The following is a 16682-nucleotide window of genomic DNA, read 5'->3' on the forward strand; positions in this document are numbered from 1 at the left end:
TAAGAAGTCATTGGGTGACTGAATGAGCAAACACTGACTCAGTGCTATAGACCTAGCACAACGGTCAGCATCTACTGGGCACTCAATATTTGTTGACAGACTGACTGATTGACTGAATGAATGAATGAAAATGAGGAACTGAGAAAGAATGAGAAGACATGTTCCAACCATTCTCCTTGAGATGATCAGAAAAATTGTCACAAAGGAAGTAAGGCGATTTGCTTTTGGTGGCTAGAATTTGGATTGACAAAGATGAAATGGATAACGTGATAGGTTCCCTAGGAGGAACAAACAGGATATGATGGTGGAGGTAAGAAGCAAGTCTCATCTCTTTCCATGAGAATATTTCCAAAGATAATCTCCTTTTCCTCCTCCTCTTTCTTCTTCTTCTTGGATAATGGCTCTTTACACTTCTTTTTTTTTTTTTTTTTTTTTTTTGCCTTTTATGTATTTATGTATGATTGTTTTAACTTTTATTTTAGGTTCAGGTGCTTATGTGCAGGTTTGTAATATAGGTAAAATACTGGTGGTGGGGTTTGGTGTACATATTATGTTGTCACCCAGGTGATAAGCATAGTACCCAATAGGTAGCTTTTTAATCCTCACCCTCCTCCCACCTTCCACCCTCAAGTAGGGACTGGTGTCTGTTGTTCCCTTCTTAGTGTCCATGTGTACTCAATGTTTAGCACCCACTTTTAAGTGAGAATATGAAGAATTTGGTTTTCTGTTCCTGTGTTAGTTTGTTTAGAATAATGGCCTCCAGTTCCATCCACGTTACCACAAAGGACATAACCTTTTTCTCTTTTTATGGCTGCATAGTATTTTATGGCATATATGTGCCACATTTTATTTATCCTCTAATCAACTCATGCAAGGCCACTGACTGCTAGAAGGTACCTGGAGTGAGTGAGGTGGCTGTAGCCACTTTCCCGTGGTTTCTCACAATCCACCAGGACTCAGCCCTCACTTGCCTGGGCCATGCACAGTGGTTCTCAGTGTCCACTGTCAGTGTTTTATATTCCCACAGTCTCTGGCCCTATTAGAATGGTGACAAAACCTCCACTACTGGTTCCAGGCGGTGGCCCCTTTTTGGTTCCTATCACATTGCTAAGTTCTAGAAGAACACGGAAACCCCGGCAGAGAACACTTCTCTTTACAGGCTGAGGGAGCAGAAGTTGGGGAGCAGATTTGCTTATCACTCAGCAAGGCAACAAGGAAAGAGCTTTGCTGTCTGTTCAGACCGAACGCACCCAACTCATATTGTCACACTGCAAGTTTATCTCCCCAACTAGATGTACATTCCTTAGAAGCAAGGACTGTGTTTCATTCAACTCTGTACTCCCACAATGTCTAACACATGGTTTGAAAACAGTAAATATTTATAAGAACAAATTGGTGAAAGCTTATCCCTTAAGCCGGCCTGAAATGAGTCATCATCAATGGTGCTTATGATGATACAGTACTTGAGACTACAAGCTTTGGACCCAGAGGGACCAGGGGTTATGTCCTGATTCTGATCCTGTTGAATGACCTTGACCTTGACAAGTGATTACAATTTTAAGTGTCAGCTCCCTCATCCACGCGGTAAACACACCAGAAACCTACCTTACAGGGTCAGATGAGGATTAGATAAGACAATATACTTAAAACGCCAAATAGCACCTAACATATGTCAAATGTTTAGTAAATATGACCCACAATTATTCCTTACATTATGGCTTACATATATAAAGTATAATCCAGAAATACCTATAATAAGGGTCATTCCCCTGTTCAACTTCACAAAGATGCTGAAGATCAAGGTGATCTAAGATGACAGACCCAGTAGAAGTGGAGGTCCCAAATGATGATCTTGAGACCTCTCAGATAAGCAGAGGTGCAGGGAAAGGTAAAGTACATGGAGATGAGATCTGGAAAAAAATAAGAAAATTAGGCCCCTCTCAAATTACCTCTACCCAGCATTAATCACAATGGATGCAGCATAAGGTCTATTTTTACACCAACACTAGAGGTCACAGGCAGTGGACATTTTGTATTTTTTTTTCTACTTCTTAAATTACTCAGGACTCAAAGTGGAAAAGATGACCTGTTGGTTTGCTGATGGGATATTTTAGGCAAAGTCATGGGGCACTGACTTTTCTCTTCTCAGGACAAAGTAAAGTGATGCTTTGTCAACCACCTGGCCAATTTTGTTGCTGTCGACAGTGGATCCTAATAACATGGTCGGCAAAGTAGGTTGGGGCCTCCTGTGTGATCTACTTTAGCTCCTGGGTTTCCTATACAGACTGTCTCCATTGATCAGATATAATCGAATAATGGCTGAAATTCTGCATCTCCATGGGCCCTATAGGCCATTTCTTTATGACATGACCAAATTGGCCATAGCGCATTCAATTTGTTTTAATGGCCAACACAGATGCAATTAAGTGGATTGACTGTGCAGCGATCCAAATTGTCCATTAAGAAGGTGGCCGAAATAACTGGACCAAAATCATGTACCCCCCATCCACTTATTTTGGGATGTCTAGACTTGGCCGCACCTTTAATTTTCTTAAAACCCCCGTTAACTAGCTCTGTTTAATGTTGATGCTACAGTGTTCTTGAGAATGAAATGAAGCAGGTTTGAAAAAATAAAAAGAGATTTTTAGGATGATTCTAAACCTTCTGATCTGAGTGAAGTAATAGGAAGTAAGCACCTCATTCGAGCTCTGAAGATTTACAAGGATATGAGAAATTAAATGCATTGGTGCAGATTGCTACTAATACTCATTTTATGAGGAGGGATTTATCTTCTCACATTAGCAGCCCCCAAGGTTGTGATCTGTCTCTATAATATGTACCTGCATTTGAACAATTGACAATTGACTTCATCTGTTCCTACTTTGCTAATTTAATCTGTGAAGAATAACTACTCTTGCAGGAATTTTAAAGATGAAAAACACATCCATTATATTATTGAATACAATTGATCTTTGAGTACCTGTGTATGGTTAGATATGTGCATTTGATTCCTTTGTACAACTATCAGACAGTCTATATAGGAAGTCTCATTTATTAGGTAGAGGTAGAATGTGTCTGCTAAGATATTTTCAACTAGATATTTAGCAGTACAGGACCAGTTATTGCTAACAGAAGTAGGCAAAAAAAAAAAAAAAAATTGAATACAATCAATCTGATCTATCTTGAACTTTCATGTTTAAAGTCTCTATTTTCCATTTCAGTGAGCATTTTTCTTTTATATATGTGTCATCAATAGTCATGGGCAAAATCAAAAAAGAGACACATCAAAATAGAGTAACTAGCAAATAAATAAAAGCATCTCAGCTGTCTTCCAAGCAATATATTTCTCCCATCATTTGCTAAAATTACTGGTATTTTAAATCGATACTGTGTTTTTTGACTTTGAAAATACATTTTCACTACAGTCTCGTTTTATTCTCCAGGACTTCTTCTAAGTCAGGTGTGGCTATCCCCATTTGGCTGATGAGGGAAGCACAGCAAAACTGAGGGACTTACCAAGGTTACATGGTAATTAGTGGCAAATGGAGGAACTAGGGCTGCTGCCTCAGAGCCTTGGTCCCCCTCATGAGAAGGCAAAGGATGATCTGCAGTCACACTGACTATCTAGACCCAATTCTCTTATAGACTCGGAGGAGGATGGCTCATCTCAACCATAACATCCCCAGGGTCGCAGTTCTCTTGATCCCAAGCAATTTTCTCAAAAGCAATATAGTGTCATGGTTAAAAGTGAAGTATCTGGATTTGAATCATATCTTCATTTTTCTTGGACATAAACTAAAGATAACAATAGCACCTACCTCATAGTGTTATTCTATACTATCTCCTGACTGGGTTTATGAGTTCTCTCCTGTTGACCAGTCTATACTGATTGAGCCACTATGACTACCTAGTATTCAGTAAATATTTGTTGAATGAATAAATGAGAAATAAACAAGATGACAATATCAACTGCCTGTCATATAGTCTTAAATACTCTATAAATGTTCACTATTACTAATAAAAGTCTTTGTAATAGATTATATTAGAAAGACAGAGCCTTAGTTTCTTCATCTCTAAAATGGGCTAAATAATATTGCTCTTTTAGGGTTGTCAGAACTATTTTAGGAAGAGCCATACAGGGTGCCTGGTATGGTATTTAGTCTTAGTGCTGCTGAGCTGTTATTATTATTGTTGGTGGTGGTGGTATTTACAAACTTTGGGACTCCTCTAAGATTTTGCATATGTAAAGCAAGTGAAAGTGGAAAAGAAGCAATTGAAAAAGGCTATTAGTCACTGGGAAAATCAAAGGAGAGAGGCATCAAAATAGATAGCTAGCAAATAAATAAATATATCTCAACTGTCTTTCAAGTAATATATTTCTCCCACCATTTGCTAAAATTTTTAGTATCTTAAATTGATACTGTATTTTTTTGACTCTCAAAATACATTTTCACTGTAGTCTCATTTTATTCTCCAGGACTTCTAAGTGTTCACCATATATCAGACATTTATGTACAACACAATAACTAGCCTATGTGGCAAATATCTGATTTACAGGTTATAGAAGCTGAGGCTCAGCCCTGCGCAAGGTCATGGCTGATGGAATTTGGGTGCCATTGTGCTTTTCTCCAAAATCTTTGATTTTTTTGAACTATATGTCCCTCAACTAGTGCTCTTGCCCTTCCTCACACTGAAGCATATTCCTCTCTAGGAATTTAATGCAGAGGCAAACTTTGAGAGCAGAGGCCAAGTGAGGCTATTGTAGCTGCTCCCCCATTGGTTTGAGGGTAAGGCAAGGACTAGCATCAAATATCTGACATACAGCAGGGGCACAGTAAATACCTGCTGGATGATTAATAAATTCCTCCTTATCTGGGGAGATCAGAGGGGCAGAAGTCTCAGGGCTTTCTCACCTGCCTTGGGTCTCAGGCAAATCCAAGAGGCTCCACGAGAACTCAAGACCACAGTGGATCTCGGTCACACTATTGCTACTGCAAACATTTTTCAGGATATATCTCATATATTCTCTCAATTTAGAAAGAGAGATTTGTTTAGTGGCCCTACATTAATACCTTCCCTTCTGCTCTATCCCACAGCTCCCGCGTTCAACAGGCCCCCAGTAGTCCCCATTTGTAACACACGGCAAATTTAATGATACTTGGGAAACATGAACCACCTCCTCAACTCTTCTATTTTTTTACAGCGACACAATTAGCCAGATGACGAAGCTCTTTAAAATGAAAGAAAACACTAAAAAAAATTGATTTTTTCTACAGAGTCATAATATTAAATGTATCATTCCAAACTGAAGTGGGGACTAATTTAGAAGCGATGCATAAATCTAAAACTATCTGAGTACGGCGACATTTTTTTTTTAAAAAGCCTAACAAAAAATTATATATGTGGAAGCTTGTCTATCATTAAATTACTTGGTTTGGATTTCCACTAATAAAATATAAGGACTTGTTACTATATTAGGCAAGTCACTCCCATTATTAATTTGTTAGATAAATGGCTCCTCTATCTTGGAACTTTAAATGAAATGGAATTCACTAATCCTAATTGCTTTGCCTTCTACTGGAACTTTTTCCCATTAGTTCAGCATGATTTTTTTTTCTTCTCTTTTCCACTTGAAGAGGGGAGCCTTCTTCAACTTAAAGCCTTAGGGTATACTTTATGGGTTTATTAATTATCAGGTATTCATTCAAAGGGGTTAATTAAGCAGTAACTTTCTATTGACTGCAGTATACAAAGAATAAAAGGCTTGACTTCACCTGCTGATTAAACACCTAGTGGCCGTGCCTTCATGTTCCTCCCTGTGGTTAGGTGAAATAAAAATCTTTGACCAGTTCTGGTCATGGGTTGCAAGGCCACTCAGGAGGACAGTTACAACCAGTTTGTATTTACAACTCAAGCTACCTTGAGATTGCCGAGAAAGAGAAAGAACTTCTGCTTCTCGGGGTTTCCAAGGAGAAATTTTGTCCCTAGCATCTTTGCTAAGAATCACCATTTTTCTCTGCAGCATGCTTTTCAGCAACGGAAGGTGAAGGATGATTTCCTTCCCTGTCTCTGGGGAGTTTCATACAATTAAAACAAGTCAACATCATAAACCCACAGGGGTGGTGGCAGTTTACACACCTATCTTGGAATTTTTTGAGATCATTTCAACTTCAGGGCACATCTAAGCTTCATGCCTAGTGGTTGCAATTCTCCAAATCAAACTAGTGACAGAGGCATATCATACTTTCAAGGAAGATGGGCTCTTTGAAGACTGACCAATAACTTGCCAAACAAAGGAGGAAGGAGATGAGTGTTCACTCAGAAGATTCCACGAATTCAGCTTTTAGGAGGGAATAAAATAAAGCAGCTTTAAGGTCATGGTCTTGGGATGTGCTAGGATGTTCTTCTGAGAAGAGGAAAAAAAGGACAGTTCATGAAAAACGTATTCAACAGATGCTTCTGATTCATGGCCAACCCTACCCCAAAATTATGTGGTGATAGGAAAAAACAGAAAACTGCATCCTTGGGTCCCCAGTCTCATCCTTTCCTACTCCTTCCTTTTCCAGAATAACTCAAAAGAGATGGTACTTTATCCAGGAGGACATACAGCATACAGTAGGGTGCTCACGAACATGGATATGGAATGATTTGCACTTGGATTTGAGCCACAGTTCTCCCATTTATTAGCTGAGTGACCTTGGGCTGGTTATTAAGTTATCTGAGACTCACACATATACAATCCCATTCATTCCACATAATAATTTCATAAGGTAGATATTTCTCTAATTTCCCTATAGCTAATGAGGAAATGGAAGACTAGAGCAGTTAAGTGGATGATCCAAAGCCATTCAGCTACCTCAAAGGTTGATATAAGATCAAATAAGATGCAGGTAAAATCTTTGGCACAGGACTGGTCCTACTAAGCACCTGATAAATGTCAGAGGTTGCTATCATTATTACATCACTCTTGTCAACATAGCCATCCTTTTCTTAGCTAAATATACTCTAAAAGAATTAGGTACATACAGGGTAACCATACCCTTTTTTTTTTTTAATGTAACAGAAATAAATCTATTAAGTTTTTGCATGTAATTTTGACCTCACAATACACACACACACACACATACACACAAACTAGTATTGCTCATAACTCTGTATTTTATAAAATTTGCAAAGCATTGCTTTTAATGGCAAAAACTGCAATTACTTTTGCACCAACCTAACATCAAAAACACATAGAGAATCCATTATCTGTATAGGGAGACATACATATAGAAGACCACATAAAACTATTGCAATACACACCCTCAAGAAATGACATCATTGTACTCACACTGGAGAACAAAAACACATATGCTACAGTGACTCTCTTCCAAAGAGTACAGTATAGAAGGTAGGGGACAAGTGTTACCGTACAGTGGGAAAACGTGGCAAACAATACTTTGGCCCGGTAATCAAGGTCAATGGCAACAACTTCGAATCATGTTGATAGTATGTGCCCTTGATGTGGTGTGATGAGAAGGGCCCTTTACCTCTGGGGTCTTTCTCCCAAGATCCCTTAAATGCAGTCCAATCATGAGAAAGTCATTAGAAAAAATTCCAACGGTGGGGCATTTAGATAATTACTGGCCAGTATTTCACAAAACTGCCAATGTCATCAAAACCAAGGAAAGTCTGAGAACCTGTCCCAGCTCAGAGTAGTCTAAGGAGATATAGCAACTGACTGGAATGTAGACTCTTGGATTGGATCCTGGAATAGAGAAGGGATATTAGGGGAAAAAACATGGAAATCTGAATAAATTAGGGACTTTAGTTAATCACAATGTATTGATATTAGTTTGCTGATTGTAACAGATGCACCCCATTAATGTAAGATATTAATAATGAAAACTGTATGCAGGGGGCGGGAAAGGGGTAATATGGGAACTCACTACTATCTGCCCAATTTTTCTGTAAATCTAAAACTGTTCTTAGTTTATTAATAAAAATTATAAAAATAAATTTCTAATAAACTTTAAGAATGCATATAACAAATAGAAGCCTGCCTTACTGCCCACATGCCAAACTCTCACTAGTATGACCAGGTTAAAGGGGGTCTCCAACCAGGCAAATGTTAAGGAGGAGAGTTCTTTTGCATGTTCACTCCCTGAGACTGGAGCCCATCTGGCCAGTAGGAGCATCCATAATCTAAGGGTATCTTTGATATTGGAAGTCCCCAGAGTGAATCTTGGTACCTTCTGAAGAAGGGGGTTCTCTAAGGACAATGCTGGGGATGTAGTGAATCCATGGCTTCCAAAATCAAGTCTGTGTCCTTTGATCAAACCTCCCTTCTCCACTTTTAAGTAGGTTGGAGAGGCTGAGGAAAGAGGCAACACTTACTTATGCATTGAAGTATCCTAAAAATATGTATTAAGTGGTTACCCTGTGCCAGGCTCTGATCGGAGCACGTGCCTGCCTTCAGGGAGCTTAAAGTCTCCTGAAAAAGAACACGGAGGTGGCCCTACTACAAGGTAACACCAAAGCTCTGCCTTATAAAAGGCCTCAAGAGAATGATCTGCGAAGGGCAGGAAGGGGATTATCAATCCCCACGTGCACGAAACGGAAGGGTCTAGAAGGTCAATGTTGAGATATGAGGTCGCAGGGGTGCACAGTCCCAGAGTCTCTCCCATGAGCTTGCAGCCCTCTTTCTATTTGCCTTGTCTCATCCTACTGGGATAAAGGCAAGCCTAAATTCAGCATTTAGGAGAACAAAAGAGAAGCAGTGTGACCCAGAGACTACAAATATTTTTCTTAAGCAACCACAAGGGACAAGCTGTTTGGTGAGCACACTCACCAGATGGCTGGGGCTCGTCAGCTGCTTCCAATCAAATCTTGCACCACTGAGTTGGTGCATCCCACACACTCAGCAAGATTCTGCTGAGGTGTGGGGGGAGCAGGAAACACCCTGTTTTCTCCATACCTAGAAAGTGTGCCCTTGGAGTTTGCAGGGCAGATTCCAAAACTAACAAAGTATCAGGAGAAGGCAAAAGGAAACTGAAGACAGCACCCTGTTCTGGGCCATGTGTTTTATTTTAAGTTTATGGCTTTGGAGTAAAGGCAAGGAGAGAAACTGGTTCTTCAAGTCTGTGTGGGCAGAGAGAGGCAGGAAAGGGTTGGAAGAGGAGATGGAGGGAGCTGGCTGGGAAGAGATGAATGAGAAAGGGGGAATAAGAAAGAAATTAGAACATCCAAAGATCATTTGCAAAGATCATAAGGTGCGAAAGCTCAATTTATGATGACTAATATTATTTTGTAAATTAGAACATCTTTACTTAATTTCAGATATGGAGAAAATAAAAGGCTGAATTTATTCATTTATATATAAATATGAATTTTGTATATATGAATATGTATTCATATGTGTGTATATAAATATGCAGACGTACACACATATACACACACACACATATATAAAATAGGAATTTTGGTAAATGCACTTGAGTGGAAATTTTAAAGTATTCAATACCTTTTCTCCTTAAAGACCAGAATGTTTCCTTTTAAATAAATGACTGTTAGAACAAATGTTCTCCCATGAAGGGGTTTCAGTGAGGAATGAGATGCAATTCTAATAGTATGGTTGAATACGGTGATGTTTGACTTCTAGCACCTCCTTGTCCATGCATCCACAATAAAATGTAGCTCCTGAGTTTAACCTATAACCTAGATATCACTTTGGGTTTTGGACCACAAAACTCCAACAAAGATTCCAGGAGAAACAAGTCGGCATTAGAAATACCGCCTCCAATAGACCCTCCCTCTCAATCTCTCTCCTTCTTAATCTGAATGAGGAGTTTTTCAGCTTTTTCCTAGAAACAGAACATCTTTTCGGGCACTGGGATGATGCTTGCTGATTTGGACACCCCTACATAGTTCATAGGCTCTGAAACACAGGGAACTGCAAAAACACCCAGGTTTGCTGAGGACATTCAGTGTCATGTAGGTATGCACATGTCCTGGGGCCACCAGACTTGTTCATACCTGCTTATCATTCCAAGACGCGGAGCAGGCAGATCTGTTCCTATAAGACACTTACATAAAAGAAAACGCCAGACTCTCCTTGGAACAGAACACGTGCCCCGTCCCAAGCTATTCCAGACAGCAGGGGTGGAAGAGGTCTTACTGGAGTTCAATAAAAGGTTTAGTTTTTGCCTTGTTCTTCCCCTGCACTAAATCACAGGAATATAAAAACTTAGACCAGTAATCTCTTACAAATGCAAATAAAAATTATCACTTAGATTATGTACCTCCTGCTATTCAATACTTCTTCGAAGCCAGGTATAAAAGCACCACCAGACAGGATTTGAGCACTGGACATGCTAAGGTTGAAAGTGTCTTAGTATGGCTGGGCGCAGTGGCTGACACCAGCAATCCCGGCACTTTGAGAGGCCGAGGCAGGTGGATCACCTGAGGTCAGGAGTTTGAGATCAGCTTGGTCAACATGGTGAAACCCCGTCTCTACTAAAAATACAAAAATTAGCCGGGTGTGGTGGCAGGCTCCTGATAATCCCAGCTACTCAGGAGGCTGAGGTCCAAGAATCACTTGAACCCAGGAGGAGCAATTGCAGTGAGTCCAGATGGTACCACTGCACTCCAGCCTGGACAACAAGAGTGAAACTTCATCTCGAAAAAAAAGACTGTCTTAGTATGAACTGGACACTTAATACGTATACACTAGAAAATGAATATCGGAATCTGAAATCTTTCAGGGAAAGAAGAGTGGATAAGAAGGGAGGAAGAAAAGCGCTCTTCTTTCCTTTACTCAGGATGGAATACTGCCTTCCAAATCTGGTTCACTTCTCTTTGCCCAGGAGTGGCTGCAATCCGTGTACTTTTACCGCCTATGGTTTCACGGTTAGAAATCCGTCCCTAAAACTTGATCAGTAAGCTATAATTTTCCCTCTCCAAGATTGCTCCATTGTGCAGAGATTTTGCTTGCTTGTTTGTTTGTTTATTTGTTTTAATTCTGATGAGATGCTAAAAATATCATGGGACTTATTGTTGACAAGGGTTGCTAAGTGTTTCTAAATCAGGATTTCAATGGATTTTGCTGCCATTATATGTAAGCTTTCTCTGAGAAAGAATAAGTATGATGAAAAGGGCCAGGATGCAAATATACTATCCTGCTTGTTTTATTTTAATTCAGTCGAGACTTTCCTCAGTCATTTAAGCCAGCCAAAAGCATTTTAAATATTACAAGATCCCAGGTATCTATATGATTTTTCATCACTGGGTTCCTAGCCCTTTACTAAAGTGATTCATAGTATATAATAGATGACCAATAAATATAGACTGGGAGGATGAAGGGGTGACTGCATAAGAGTATGATAGAATTAATGGGAAGTGGTTTCAAGGTTCCGACTGGTTCTTTCTTTCTCTCTTCAATTCATCACTCAAAACTCTAATTCCTAGAAAAATACACAAATTATGCCAGGTGAGCCTGGTTGTAGGCGATCTCTAGGCTGTCTCTGGCTTCTCTCCCACAAACTTTTCTTAAATAACCCGTCAGAGTGCTTGCTCCTGGTTTGTACAGAGCATGTAAGTTGCAGGAGTGTTTCCAAACTCCTCTGATTGGAACCATCACCTGGGATGCTTACTAAACACACAGCTTCCCAAGTTCCTCCTATGGATCGCAACTTCGGTTGCACATTAGATTCAACGGGGGAGCTTTTAAAACTCCTGATGACCAAGCTGTCTTTCAGACCAACTCCATCAGAAATTCAGGTTGTGGGATTCAAACATCAGGAGTTTTAATGCTCCCCAGGTGATTCCCGTGTGCAGCCCAGTGTGAGTACCACCGTAGGGATTGTGAATCAGCAGATCTGCTTTGAGACCTCAGAGATTCTGCAACAAACCCCAGGTGACATTTGCCAGTTTCACCTAGAACCAAATGGTTTAATCAACAAAGTCACTTGCTAATCATTGTTTTTTTTTCTGAAACACCAAGCAAATCATTAGACTTATATTTTGGCTAGACTGAGATTTTTAGTCGACATCAAATACACTTTAAACTGATCTGCAATGTCAAAGGGGAGTAACACATCATCACCATAAAGCCCCCAAAAAACTTGAGACTAAACTGAATTAAGAGCAATTAGTGACCCAAAGTGAGCTTAATGATGACCATGATAGTTAAATTCTGTTTGGTAGGCCTAGAATAAAAACTAGGCCTATATTGTCATTAAAATGGACTAGCATGGCTCCATGATAATTTGAATGGTTTAATGTTGCTATTTAGGAATGAAGAATAACAGAGTTTACATCTTGGCTAATCCATTAACAAGCTGAGGGACCCTATGCAAGTTACTCCACGACTTTGTGCCTCACTTTCCTCATCTGTTAAATGGAAACAATACTGTCTACATTCTCTCAATATTATCCAGAATATTCTCTTAAAAGAGATGATATAGACGAAACAGGAGCAAACAGCAACCACTGATAACCCTCCCTTGTGACCCCATGTGGTTATTTATTAAGTCAATAACCTCTCTTCACAGGAACTGATTACGTAATGTTTTATGGTATTTTTCTGTTCCTACAGAAAAGCAAGAAAGAGTCCTGGGTCAGAAGTCAGGCAAAGTGGATTCTAACCCACATATCACTACCGCCTAGCTGTGTAACCTGCAGTAACAGCCTATTTCTCAGGGCCTCAGTTTCCCTTGACACCAAATAAAGTGCTCCAAAATTTGGAGACGGTTTCAAAGCCATCTTAGAGTCCCTTACACCTGCCACAGAGTGTGATTATTTTTGTTGGTAAACTAAATGTCAGGGAAACACTCCGGCTTTCTTCTCATTTATTTTAGACTTTCATGCCATTGGTGATTTACTGATCATTTCATCTCTTAACTACGAGAATTAGATCAGCACAATCCAGAGAATAAAAACTAGGCCTACCTTTACTAGAAAAGACAATTTGGATTTCAGGGTAACACAGATGCAAGAACATGTGGCTTTTCTGCCAGGCCCAGTGGAAGTGTATTCAAGGCTTGTTCCCTTCAGGGACAGCCGGCATCACACCAACCTCACTCACAGTCCAGTGTTTACAGGCACTCCAAAATCTCCTAAGAGTGTATTTCATAAAAGCAGGGCCTGTCCAAATCCCCTGTAATGTCTCCAAAGGGAAAGGATAGAGTCAATAACCAGGGCTGTATCTGTGCGTTGTAAATGCCCCAAACCTCTATTCCCTCTCTGAGTTCTCACACGCACGTGTGCATGCACACATACACACATAAACACCGCCATAAATATATACACTCCCATTTAATAGACTGGGGATTCAAATTACAGTTATAGTGTCATAAAACTGACTAACTGCAGGGTGTGTGCTGAAGTCTAAGTGTGTGTGTGAGGTGGGTGGGGGCGGCCAGCTTACAACCTTCCTCCTTTCCTTGAGGTTCTACATTCTCAAAACGTGAGATTCCTCTGGGACATTTAAATAAGCTGTATTCATAGGGGCAGCTACATAATTTGCCGGCCCAGTGCAAAATGAAAACACGGGGCCTCTTCTTCAAATCGTATTAAGAATTTCAAAACAGCAACAGCAGAGCAGTAAACCAAGTGTAAGACCTTCTAAGTACAAGACCTGTGCATTTGGGCTGGTCACACACCCACAAAGCCAGCTGGAGTTTGAGAATAACACACAGAGAGTCTGGATTCGATTTTTGCAATATGCACCATTTCCTTAGGAAAGTTCAAACTTTCCCCCTGAAGTTTCTAATCTGAGTCTGCTGAATGAATTGACAATACATTAACAGAAGAAAAGCCATAACAAATCTACTTAATCATAGCTTTATGTGACATGGGAGCCCTCAAAATGAAGACCCAAAGACCCAGGGTAAGAATAGATACCCAGGGTATATTTTTATGCTTAGGTTTGATGAAGCACGGATAGCCAGGGAGAAATAGGGTTGGACAAAGAACAGTCTGATCAAAGAGCAAGAGACTGGGGCAGAAAACCCAGCACGGCCTGTCCAAATTTTTATTAGCTTCTCTATGTAACATTTCTTCCTCTCCAGTATAGGGCAGGACGTACAATCAAACAAGGCAGGTCAGAGAATTTCTTTATGGCCAGTTCTGAAAAGTGCTTGCAGAGGTACCTGGCATCAGGAAAACAGAGTGTCTTGGGAATCAGACTGGCTTGGCTTTGAATCCTGTCGAACCATGTACTAACCACCACAATTTCTCCGACACTTCCACTCACCATTTTGAACTTCAACTTCCCATCTATTAAACGGAGACATGGCAATCCACTCTCCGAATTACGGTTAATTCGAGGATTAAATGCAATAAAGCACAGAAAACAAACAAAAATCGAGGTCAAAGCCCGGTACATAAGTGTTTCAAATCGCCCTTCTTTTTGGGCACAGATCTTGCAGAAAACACACTATATATTAAAAGTGAAGCTATTGTAATTGAAGACCAAGAGAGATTCGAAAACCTGACAAATGTTTTTCAAACTGTCCGTTCTTTTGACTCTAAGGAGACTTCCCCCTTGAGTGGGAAGAGATGACCTTCTGAAAAGGCCCTCCGTCCGCGTCAGAATTTGGGGACTAAAGCATGCATTGGGGACTAAACTTGGTGACAAGTTGCAAAGGGAAAGGGGGAGGGTAGGCAGGGTAAGAAAGAAAAGTCAGCGCTGGGATGTGAAGGGTCCACTGGTTTGTTTTCCTGGCTGGGACAGCGAACGTCTCCGCTCCATGTTTCTGGAGCGGGGCCGGCCGCTTCGCGGCTCCCATTGGTCTGGCCGCAGCTGTTGCTAGGCGGATGGACCAATGACGCGCGAGGGGCGTCTGGGCTCCTCCTCTTCTAGGTCGCGGATGGAGCCCGGGACGCCGCGGCCTCCGCGACTCTCCCTGCGGCTTTTTCTCTTCTTCTTCTTCTTTTTTTTTTTTTTTTTTTTTTAAGGCGGGGCGGGGCTGGGGGCGCGGCGCCCCGGAGCTCGGGCCGGTGGAAGGTTCACGTGCTAGGCTCGACCTACCTGTCTGGCGCTCCCATCGCCCTCAAGCGTTGCGCAGCCTGGAGGGACAGGGCGGGACGAGCGGGGGGTTGTTTTTTTTCCTGGTGCGAATGTGTATTTTGTGTTTTAATAACTTTACCAACTCGGTGAACTCTCGCGAGAGCACCCGCTGACTCTCTTGCCTCTGCCCTCCCTCCCAGTCTGTAACCGGCCTCTGGGCCACCTCAGACAGGTGAGACCACAGCCCCTGAACACACACACACACACACGCGGAGCCACCTCCAGTGCCTGAGCCCCCAGCCCTTACACACACCCATATACGCACTTAAACACACACACACACACGCGCTGAACCACTTCTAACACTTGAGCCCCCAGCCCTTAGAGAGACACACACACACACGTTTCACCACCTGCAACACTTAAGCCCCCAGCCCCTACACACACACACACACGCGCGCTGGGCCACTTCCAACACTTGAGCCCCTTGCCCCTACACACACACACACACACACACACACACACACACACACACACACAGACGCACACGCTGATGCGGGAGCATTTAGCAGTTTCCTTGCTGAAAAAGCAGGACCTCGGTTTAGAAAATGGAAATTGCCCAGGAGGAAAAGAGAACTGAGATATATGCAGCCCCAGGTACTTCGGATTGATAATACTATTGTTAATAATAATACTATGATTTCCGAGGGCTTACTCTGTACCAGATACTGTGTTGAGTAGTTGCCATGCTTCATCCTATTTAGAGCTTGGTGTGCCCATGGGTGAACAGAGGCACTGAGCAGGGGAGGCAGAAGCAGGAATGGAACCTGTCTGTGTAGCTTTGGAGCTCTTGGTTCTACCCACTTACTGGTGTGGTTGCATGGCTGTACAATTGCCCATGTGCTTATGGCTCCCATCTGGGGATAGGTCTCAGTAGAACCTATGCCGCTGGGGCTACGCCAGCCCCATACAGTCCTATGCATAACTACCAATTCTCAGAATAAGCATGTTTATCACCCTAGGCCCATCCGGCCCCATCACTGTATTTAACACTTGCATTTTAACTGGATCTTCCTCAAGAATCCAGGAATGAGTAGAAAAGATATGTGTTCTGTATCTTTGGGGAACATTTTATCTTCATCCTGCAACACACATCCACCTTAGTAGCCTCTCCTCAACTAATGTGGGAACTACAACTCACAGAGGAAAAGTGAACTGGATCAAGGCCACTCTGATCGAAGCTGGTCACGTCCCACATCTGTGAGACAGTAGAGCCAGTTCTCTGCCCGGTGAAGCAAGCCTGTAAAAGCATTTCTTTAACAAGTGACTTCAGACTTCATGTAAACTCAACTGCATACTGGAAGTCACTGTGATTCTAATTTTATGAAGAATTATCAAGTGGAGCATATTTAACAAAGTGTGTGGGTTTTTTTTTTCTTACACAGTTTTCTTTTTTCTTTTTTTCAAGGTGCCTTCTTCTAATTCATCTTGTATGGCTTCACCACTGTGGCTGTCAAGATGGCATGCAAAATTATCCCTCTTTCCAGGTGAGGACGCAGAGACAGACGTGGAGACACATGTAGCCCAGTCACATAACAACACAGTAGGCAGGCCCAGTCCTGGAGCACAGATTTCCCCTCCCCCTCCCCACACCTTAGCTAGCTTCTCTGCCCTCCCTGAGTGCCTATGG

The 16682-nt window shown here is 41.5% G+C and overlaps 2 long non-coding RNA genes across 7 annotated transcripts in view; one reads left to right on the plus strand and one right to left on the minus strand.

Annotated features, from left to right (window-relative positions):
- Positions 1-15103, minus strand: part of LOC103880566 — a 76130-nt gene extending 61027 nt beyond the window's left edge. For both annotated transcript variants that reach the window (XR_002519318.2, XR_002519317.2), the window contains exons 1-2: positions 15014-15103; positions 1750-1910 (exon numbers count right to left, since the gene is read on the minus strand). This is a non-coding gene — a long non-coding RNA (uncharacterized LOC103880566). The remainder of the gene's footprint in view (positions 1-1749; positions 1911-15013) is intronic.
- Positions 15069-16682, plus strand: part of LOC103880567 — a 95194-nt gene continuing 93580 nt past the window's right edge. Inside the window, exons 1-2 of one of the 5 annotated variants that reach the window (XR_004179721.1) lie at positions 15069-15649; positions 16461-16539. This is a non-coding gene — a long non-coding RNA (uncharacterized LOC103880567). The remainder of the gene's footprint in view (positions 15650-16460; positions 16540-16682) is intronic. The other 4 variants (XR_004179723.1, XR_641672.4, XR_002519316.2 and 1 more) reach the window with 4 other exon arrangements.

Source organism: Papio anubis, chromosome 18, assembly GCF_008728515.1.
Source record: "Papio anubis isolate 15944 chromosome 18, Panubis1.0, whole genome shotgun sequence".
In the NCBI taxonomy this organism is placed as follows: Eukaryota; Metazoa; Chordata; class Mammalia; order Primates; family Cercopithecidae; genus Papio; species Papio anubis.